Source organism: Rhineura floridana, chromosome 12 (assembly GCF_030035675.1).
Source record: "Rhineura floridana isolate rRhiFlo1 chromosome 12, rRhiFlo1.hap2, whole genome shotgun sequence".
Lineage (NCBI taxonomy): Eukaryota > Metazoa > Chordata > Lepidosauria > Squamata > Rhineuridae > Rhineura > Rhineura floridana.
The window spans coordinates 12722198-12732137 of NC_084491.1; positions in this window are offsets into that span (position 1 = coordinate 12722198).

Below are 9940 nucleotides of genomic sequence, written 5' to 3' on the forward strand. Positions count from 1 at the left end.
TTTGGGTGAAGGGTGGGCTTGTTTCCAAGCTGCCCCTGGTCTCTTAACTGAGGTTAAGAGGTGTGAAAGATTGTGCCTACAGCAGCTGTTGGAGCTATCTCTGGTCAGCAGATGACAACATAAGAAGCCATACTCTGAAAGGAGCAACCTTGAACCACATGAAAAAGTGACATCCCAGTTACAGCATTCAGCATGTGGTCCCAGCAGTCCAGTGTTATAGCTCTAAATGGGAAGGGGGGATTTGCTATCCAGAGCAGTGCCAAGTTGCGGGGCTTAAATATTAGGTGCCCCCCTCTAATTCCAAACACATGCAAGAACTGGAGAAATGCACTTGAGCTGGCTACTCAATCCCACCTTCCCAAAAACCAGCAATGAATCTGTCTTGGAGCTGTAAATGCCAGGAGAAGTTGTGTCTCTGCTCCTCCTCCATTCTCCTCCATTGTTGTCTTGTTTTTAATTCCAGGGACAATCATGAGCAAAGAAAGCAGCCAAAAAAATATTAAAAATTAAAAAGCCAAGAAACAGCCCATAGGACTCCAGAGTATTAAAGGCTGTGTGCACTACCCCGTTATTGTGAGGTTGCCTATAAGCAGCCTTATTTATTTTTTTATCTTGCATGATAAACAAGCAAGGTGCATGTAACGAGGGGAGTCCACAATGGGTCTTCCAAACTTCAGGAACAAAGGTGCTTTCACCTTCTTGAAGAGAACCTGCCCTGTCCTGGTGCCGCAGCCCATTCACCCCTCTCCAGTTTAGCCAATCTCGATTGTACTCCCAGAGCACCAGGTCAGCTTTGCTCAATCCTAGGAGGAGGAATTGCAACCCCCAGGAAAGGTGTGGTGAGGACTGAGGTTCTTAATTCTGAAGTGGTGTTAGCCCATTGCCTGGAGGCTGCCTCCATTTTCTCTCTCTTTTTTTAGTTATGTTTAAAGAAGAATGGTGAAAAATGTTATTTATTGGCAGAAATTATTTAATATAATTTCTCTTTTGTGAACCAGGAATGAATTTGTTAGAACTGTCTTAACTGTAAATTGGAAAGTCATCTTTAAGGGAAGAAAAAAGTTAAAAATTAAATGACAGTTGTTTGGCTGTGGTGTCATTTTTGGGAGTGCTTGAGTGGCAGCTCACTTCAGACATTCACAAAGAGGAGCTGAACACCTTATATGTTTCTGACTTCTCCAGGGCAACAGGAACATCCGTTGATGGTGCAAGGCCAACTGCCCCTCCCTCGCTTTGACATTGTTTGCCTGGGTGACATTGTGGGAGAAGTAATAGCGGAATAGCTGAGAAATGAGGCAATAATCACCAAAACAACAAAATTCTGTAATCAGTCAACTTTGTAAAAATGACCAATTCCAGTTGGGACACCTGCTGAATAACAGCAAATACCCAAACTGTTGTTCTGGTCATTTTAACATCTTCTCAATGGAACACCCTTGCAAGAATTACTTGGAACTCGGACTATGGTTGAACTGCCTTCTCTGTCCTTTGAGATAAAGTGTATGATGAGCAGGGCTGAAGGATGGATAACAAAGAGAATTCTAGTCTGGATGCAGCAGAGGATCTCCTGCTTCCCCTCTGGGTACCCTTCTTCATGTTGATTACTCCACTGAAGAACATCTGTTGGTTCCACAGGATGCTGAAGAAGTGCTGGCTTCACCATTGTCCTGTACAAACTAAGGCTGCAGTCCTATGTTTGAGAATGTGCCTGGATCCCATAGAATTCAGCAAGACTGATTTTGAGATAAATGTGCATAGGATCAGATTCCAAGAGTGCCTGTAAGATGCACTCAGACTCCTGCACCTACACATTGCAAGGAAAGATTAGTAGTGATGGGTGGGTGGTCTTTAGTGGAGCTTGGCCATCATTAACACTGTCTTCATGGCACAATATTTGATAAGCTTCTGTGGCAGACACTATGCCCCTGAATACCAGTTGCTTGGGAATCAGGTAGAGAGTGTGATTGCTCTCAGGTCTTGCTTCCCATGGGTATCTGGTTGGCTGCTGTGAGGACAGGATGCTGGACTAGATGGGCCCTTAGTAGCCTGATCAAGTAGGCTGCAAAACCTGAGTGTCATTTAAATGGTGGGATTTGAGGGCTTGTGAGGCAGTCGTGAAGAGTTCTCTTCTGGTGGTGGTTTCCAGAAGGCACCCATTTTCCTTTCTCTATTCTGCGTCATTTTAGAAAAAGGCTATAGAGCAGAGGTGCCAAAATCCCTAAGGCTGGCCATGAGAGCCCCTGTAGAGAAAACCCCTTTTGAAGCCACAATGGGATTTAGGTCTCTGAGTTGGTATGGTGATGATGTCAGATTAAATGACAACAATAGCAGAATTTTGCTGGTGGGCAGAAACAGCCTTAATCTGAGGTAAGGTGAAGTGGTGTCTTTTGCAGGTATGAATAGTGACAGGAGTGGAAATCTGCCAGATCTGACCCATCAGGCTCACCTTTACACAGTTCTTGTCAATTTCAGCTCAAGAAATATTCTCAGTACTAGAGAGCTCTGGACCATCCAGTTAAGCTGAATATTGGAAGACTGAGGACAAAGAGAGTACATCTTCATTCATGGCATAGTTCAACTATGGAATTCACTACCGCACATTGTTGTGATGGCTGCCGACTTGGATGACTAAAAGAAGACTAGAAAATTTCATGGAGGGGAAGGTCATCAGTAGCTACTGCCCATGATGGCTATGTTCTACCACCACTGTCAGAGGCAGTGTGCTTCTGAATACCAGTTGCTGGGAATTGCTGGTGGGGAGAGTGCTACTGTTGCGCTCAGGTCCCGCTTGTGGGCTTCCCATGGGCATCTGGTTGGCCACAATGAGGACAGGATGCTGGGCTAGAAGGGTCTGGCCTGATCCAGCAGGGCCTTTCTTATGTTCTTGAGAGAAGTTTCCAGATGATTCTGCTCCATGTTAATTAGTAACCATGCTGGGCAGTGAAAGAATAAGCCTCAGGACCCTTGTAGGGATTTATTTGTTTTATTTATTATTTATTTAATATATTTATGTACCACTTATTACTTGAGACAGTCTAAGCAGTTTACAAATTAACAAATACAATATGCATATATGACAAACAGTGAAACAGAAACTACAATATAATAAAAATCCCCCCAAACAAAAAGCCGGACAGTTTGAAACATCTTAGAGTCAGGGATCCCTACCCTCTTCACTCACAATATGCAGCTCACCCCACTAACACACATCACACCCAAGTTCTGCCATTACATCTACACAAATCATAAAACACCTGCTGCTCATCCCATTCTACTCCCACACCTCACACATATCCCCCCAGGACAAGCACACCATCCACTCAGTTACTCCAGTACCTCCCACTCAATCATCAGCCACTATCACCAGTCATTCCTTCCACACAACACAGATGTACAGCAACAACACCAAGGAGGCAATGAAACCATTCCCAGACAAGACTTGTGTAACAGTACAAATTGCCACCCATCAGTCACATAGACGCCCTGTTTCTGACAGCAATCTGGCTCTCATCCAGGCTGCTGTCTTCCACCCAAGGCTGTAACTGCGCACCTCTCTCCCTACTACTCTATCCTCTCACCAATGAGGGCTCAGAGAATTTGATCCACACAAGCAGCACTCCAAAACAAAAGAATAAACACTTGAAGGAGAGCACCCACATCACAATCCCAGGCCCCCTTTGCCTCAGCAGTAGTTCTCTGACGATGTACAGCAACAGCTGGTTCCACTAACTTCCTCAGTTCTGCTCCAACAAGAGGATTCCCAGGGCCAGCAGGGCTCCCGGAGCAGGGAGGACAGGTCCTGGGTTTTTTTCACTCAGTCTAGAAGTTTTAAAATCAGCATCTGCCTGGAAGGGTTAATGCTGATTTCTTCATGGGATGCCTGTGAGTTCTTGACGCTTTGTCAGCTGGGAGCTCCCTCCTGTTCAGTGTTGCCACCTCTCCCAACCTGTGGCTGCCGTGTCCACATCATTCTGAGGTCTGCGCCACCTAGGAAACATGAATTCTGAGCAGAGGCTTGTTTTGGAGGAGCTGCTGAGGCCAAGCCTTGAAAACAAAAATGGTGGCAATTTGATTAAGCTTGGGGGCAGAGGTGAGAGCAGATCAAGGGATGGGACCCCCCCTCGCCATGGGTGCAAGTTTGAGTCCAGTGCAAAAGTGACTTAATTTAAGAGGGAAGAGCTTATTATTTGGAGGGGAGCTAGCAGATGTGAGGGGTGGAAACTAACTTTTCTTTTGTAGAAGGAGCACAACCACCCAAGCTGTGTGTTTCTTTACTAGTCGATTGACAGCTGTAGACTCAAGCTTGGATACGGATTTTCTCTATCTCTTAGCAATGGGTGGTGGTCTAGTTTGCTCTGATATTTCCTGGACTAATGGCCACAAATGACACTAGACACTATAAATTCCAGAAGGGGTGGCCATGTTAGGGTGCTGCTGCAAAAGACTTTCAAGGAGCATGATCTCACACCACACCACACCATTCATAATAAGTTCCATCTTATGGGGTTTTTTTAGTGCTCTCTCAACTGTGGCTCAAGTGTTCCAGTTTAAAAGCAAAGCCTGCATCCCTGGTGGTGTCTACTGCCAAAGGATATTGTCCACTAGGAGTCAAATCCATTGTAGGGCCACAGTCTTCGGGGACTACCCTCAATGTCAAAGAGGTTATTCAGTTCTATAGGTGTCCTTCATCCAAGGAGTTTGCATTGCCATCCATGGGGGTATCCCACATTATCCTGTGAAGTAGGTGAGCCTGTGAGACACACAGACTTGTGCAAGGCTATTGAATGAGTGGGGTTTGCAATCTAGCTCTCCCCACTCTGTGGTCAGATCAGCACACCACATGGGCTTTTAACACTCTTTAACTAAACTATTGGATTCTCCCCAGGATATATAAATTAACAATTACTTGTTCCCCTTGAAATGTGCTCAGAGGAGAATATTAATCTGGATTAACTATGACTCAAAAAACAGGCAAATGGTTATTCTAGGTGAATGAATGCAGCATACAAGGATGTGACATATATTTACAAAAAATATTCTACTTTACCCCTGTGCTGCTGTGGGTCTAAAGCAGTGAACAAACCAGCCAAATAAAAGTGGTAAACCATCTGTATAATTCAGTGATGAAAAATCTTTTAAAAACCAGAGTTAAAGCTATTTTATCTTGGCTGAAGCTCCACAAAGCTGTAAAATTCTAAGCCAAAACTGATTGCTTAACAGACATGCCCCATAATAATGATACTGTGCAGTGTCCTTAATTGTGTGTACTTATAACTTGCCTTTTGTGCACCCACACTAGATTTTGTTATTTCAGGCCCAAATGCAGGGGTGGGGGAGGATGAGAAGTGCCTGGGTCCAGCAAAGGTGCCCCACATTATCCTGGTCCCCTATTTCCTTCTAAGTAACTGAGCGTTATTGCATGGCTAGAGGAAGGCTCCTATGAGGGTGGTTAAATTGGGAAAGAAATATATGCCTGTTTAAAAATTGGAATAAAGGGAAATGTGCCATTTTTTCAGCATCATTTAATTTGCTGTATCTGTGGCAATTTTATCAGTTTTGTTTGAAATCTGGCACATTCATAGACCTCATGAGGTCGTTTCAAGTTGTGTCAACAGATCTCATTTTTATAAGCAATAGAACAGGGATGTGCCCTTCAGTTGTTCTGAACTACAACTCCCATCATCCCTAATCATTGGCTGGGGTGATGGGAGTTGCTGTCCAAAACATCTGGAGGACACTACATTGGCTACTCCTGCAACAGAGTTTGGATGCTTTTAATGGCAGGACATTGTTTTGTTCACCTTAACTATTAGGGGTATTCCTGTGCCCCGTTATCTTTACTCACAGAATCGTTTGCCCAGAATCTGCATTGTCTGTTCTGCTCCTTGTCTGTAAGGAGTAGGGATGGGGGAGAAATTTGATTTAATTTGCATTTCAAGGTGAATCTACCGAATCCACACTTTCTGAAACAATATAAGAACCAAAACACAAGACATCCTTTGAAATTCACACTTCTCTGAATTTTGCAATGCGCTTCTTCAGCCAAGTAATGTGTACAAAAATGAACATACTGTGATAAAGTGTCCAAAAACGGGCATATATTTGTGAAAATAACATACAAGAATGCATTATATTAAGGGAAATTGCTTTGCAAAAATGTGTAATTAAGAAAAATTGTATATAAGCATATGTATATTAGGAGAAATTTGCACTAACATGCTGGTGAATTTTTGTGCTGCCCTGGGCTCTTCTGGGAGGAAGGGTGGCATATAAATTTAATAAATCACTAAAAATAGTCAAAAATAATTTTAAAAATTCACAAGCTGACATGGAAATATGGAGAAATGAACTTACAGTGGAAACATTAGAAGCTCAGAGAAACCAAAATTGACAGGTTTTTTCATCTCTAACAACTTGTATAGCAAAGTGGGGAGAAGAGGCTGCCTGGGAGTCCAGAGTCTGTGAGTTCAAATCCCCGCTTGTGTCTCCTGGGTGTCAAGGGCCAGCTAAAGATCACCCCACAGTGAGTGGCTCAGGGGTTACGTGCCCTGCCACCTGTGCAGCCGTGGGCAAGCTGCATAGTCCCAAGGAACCCAGTTGCCCCCCAGCTGGCAGTTGTGGACAAGGAAGGGACTTGTGTAGCTGTGGCAAGCTGATCAGGCCCTAGCCATCTGGGGAGGACTAGCCTCAGAGGGAGGCAATGGTAAACCCCCTCTGAATACTACTTACCATGAAAACCTTATTCATAGGGTAACCGTAAGTCAGGATCGACTTGAAGGCAGTCCATGTCCGTTTTTTCATCCCTAGTCAGAAGTATTCCTCACATGACAATTTAGTCACTATTCTAAGTTGCCATGGGTAGGATTGTCTCCTGCAGCTTGAGTGTGGCCATGGGAAAGGTGCTGAGCCTGTGACAATGGTTTTTCCGGATTGCTGCAATGCTGGTCTAAAGGAAGCCAATGCAACTACTGCCAAATCCCATAGATCTGACCTCTCGCCTTGGAGGCATGCCAGAAAGCAAGCCCATGATATCCTTAAGAAGCAGGGGACTTGGGACTGCCTTTGAAGTTAGGTTGCTGAGGGGCATCTTGCCCTTCTCATTCACAAGACTTGGAGAGAGATTCCCTTCAAACATATGAGGCCCATTTTGCACATTATAGACAGTACACCCAAGTTTGCCATAGGAAGCTGCATTATAAGTCAGACTATTTGCCCATCTTACTCAGTATTGTCTACAAGGACTGGCAGTGGTTCTCCGGGGTTTGGGCAGGGTCCCTTCCTACCTGGAGGTGCAGAGGATTAAACCCAGGATCTTCTGCATGCAAGGCAGATGTTCTACTGCTGAGCTATACAGCACGAATGAATTGAATGTGTCTGATTTTTATTATTTAAGTAACAGCCACAGGGAGACTCAGTCCAACCTGAGCACCAATGGCAGCTTGGGGTGAGGGTGGAGAGAGACTTTTGTCTGGACTGTAGAACAAAGGGAAAATGTTAACCTCCCCCCCCCCATTTAAATAGGCAGGATCTGGCACTTAAAGTGCATCCCCATGTTTAACTTTAGTTTGGCCCTGAGTGTACAGTCAATAAGGACTTGCCACTTCCACCTCTCTGGTGAGTATTTTGAATGCTACACATTTGTGAACATCTATTGGTTGCATTCCCATTTGATGCTTAAAGGTGCACTTTGGAGCAGGGATTACCAGAGTGTGGTCCACAAGCTTCATTCAGGTGGTCTATGACATGTCTGTAAAAATAGATCTAAAATCATACCACATCTAGCACAGTGCATAACCATTGAGACAATATTTATTTATTTATTTATTTAATATATTAGTCGCCCATCTGGCTGGCTGTCCAGCCACTCTGAGCAACGTACAAAATAAAAACATACAAATACATTAAAACATTAAAAATCTCAACAATACTAATAAAACCTAAGCCAGGTCTTCAAGGCCCGGTGGAAGCTCATCATAGAGGGGGCATGGCGGAGATCATTTGGGAGGGAATCCCATGAAGTGGGGGCCACAATTGAAAAAGCCCTCTCCCTAGTCCTCACCACTTTAGCTGTTTTAACTGGTGGGATAGAGAGAAAGCCTTTTGAGGCTGATCTTGTTGAGCGGCATCCCTGATGATGCTGGAGGCGCTCCTTCAGATAGACTGGGCCGAAACAGTATAGGGTTTTAAAGGTCAGAACCAACACCTTGAATTGGGCCCGGAAAACAACCGGTAACCAGTGCAACTCCTTCAGCACTGGAGTGATGTGATCTCGCCGGCGGCTGCCTTTAATCAGGCGAGCCGCCGCATTCTGTACCAGTTGCAGCTTCCAGACCGTTTTCAAGGGTAACCCCACGTAGAGCGCATTACAGTAGTCTAGGCGAGAGGAGACCAGGGCATGTACCACAGATGGGAGCAGATGGTTGGGAAGGTAGGGGCGCAGCCTCCATATCAGATGGATTGATACAGCGCCGCCTGGCTCACAGCCGAGACCTGAGCCTCCATGGACAGCTGGGAGTCAAGTCTGACCCCCAGGCTGCGGACCTGGTCTTTCAGGGGCAATTGTACCCCATTGAGCACCAGGTCAACATCCCCTAACCTTCCCTTGTCTCCCACAAACAGTACCTCGGTTTTGTCAGGGTTCAGCTTCAGCTTATTCCTTCCCATCCAGCCACTCACCAACTCCAGGCACTTGGATAGGGTTTCTACAGCCAACCTCGGTGAAGATTTGAATGAGAGATAGAGCTGCGTGTCATCCGCATACTGGTGACACTGCAGCCCAAATCTTCTGATGATAGCCCCCAGCGGCTTTATATAGATGTTGAACAGCATCGGGGAGAGGATGGAGCCCTGTGGCACCCCACAAGTGAGAGGCCAAGGATCCGAAACCTCATCCCCCAATGCCACTCTCTGGTACCTACCAGAGAGGAAGGAACAGAACCACTGCAATACAGTGCCCCTTATGCCTAACCTCTTCAGGCGGTCCAGAAGGATACTGTGGTCAACAGTATCAAAAGCCGCTGAGAGATCCAGGAGGACAAGGAAGGTGCATTCGCCCCTATCCAACGCCCTCATCATGTCATCCACCAAGGTGACCAAGGCCGTTTCAGTCCCATGTCCAGGACTGAAGCCTGATTGAAATGGATCCAGATAATCCAATTCCTCCAAATGCACTTGCAACTGCTTCGCCACCACCCGCTCAACCGCCTTGTCAGATTTGAGACTGGGCGAAAGTTGTTCAGATCTTAGGGATCCAAGGAGGGCTTCTTTAGAATTGATTGTATTACTGCTTCCTTGAGAGCTGATGGCATTACTCCCTCTTCCAGGGACGTATTTACCACCATCTTGATCCCCTCGCCCAGTCTGTCCTTGCAGCTCATAATGAGCCACGACGGGCAAGGATCGAGTATGCAAGTGGTTGGCTTTAAGGTTGAAAGCACCTTGTCCATCAGAAGGAAGTGGCTGGAACCGATCCCACACCACCGAAGCACCACTGGCTGCCTCTGGCTCGCTCACTGTGTCCACAGCGCATGGAATAGCACTCTTAATACGATCGGTTTTCTCTGTAAAGTGCTTTGTAAACTCATCACAGGAGGCATTAGCATGTTCCATCGGTTCCAGGGCAACTGGACCGACCAGGCTCCAGACCACTTGGAACAGCCTCCTGGGACAGCACTCTGCTGATGCAATAGAGGCAGCATAAAAATCCTTTTTTGCTGCCCTCATTGCCACATGGTAGGCTGCCACAGCCGCTCTAACCCGTGTCCGATCGTCAGAGCGAGATTTCCGCCACCAGTGCTCTAGGTGACTCACCTCCCGCCTCAGAGTTTGCAACTGTGGAGTATACCACGGTGCCACCTGAGCTCTATTCAGCGGAAGAGGGCATTTTGGAGCCACCCGGTCTAATGCCCCGGTGATTGCAGCATTCCACCCCTCCACCAGG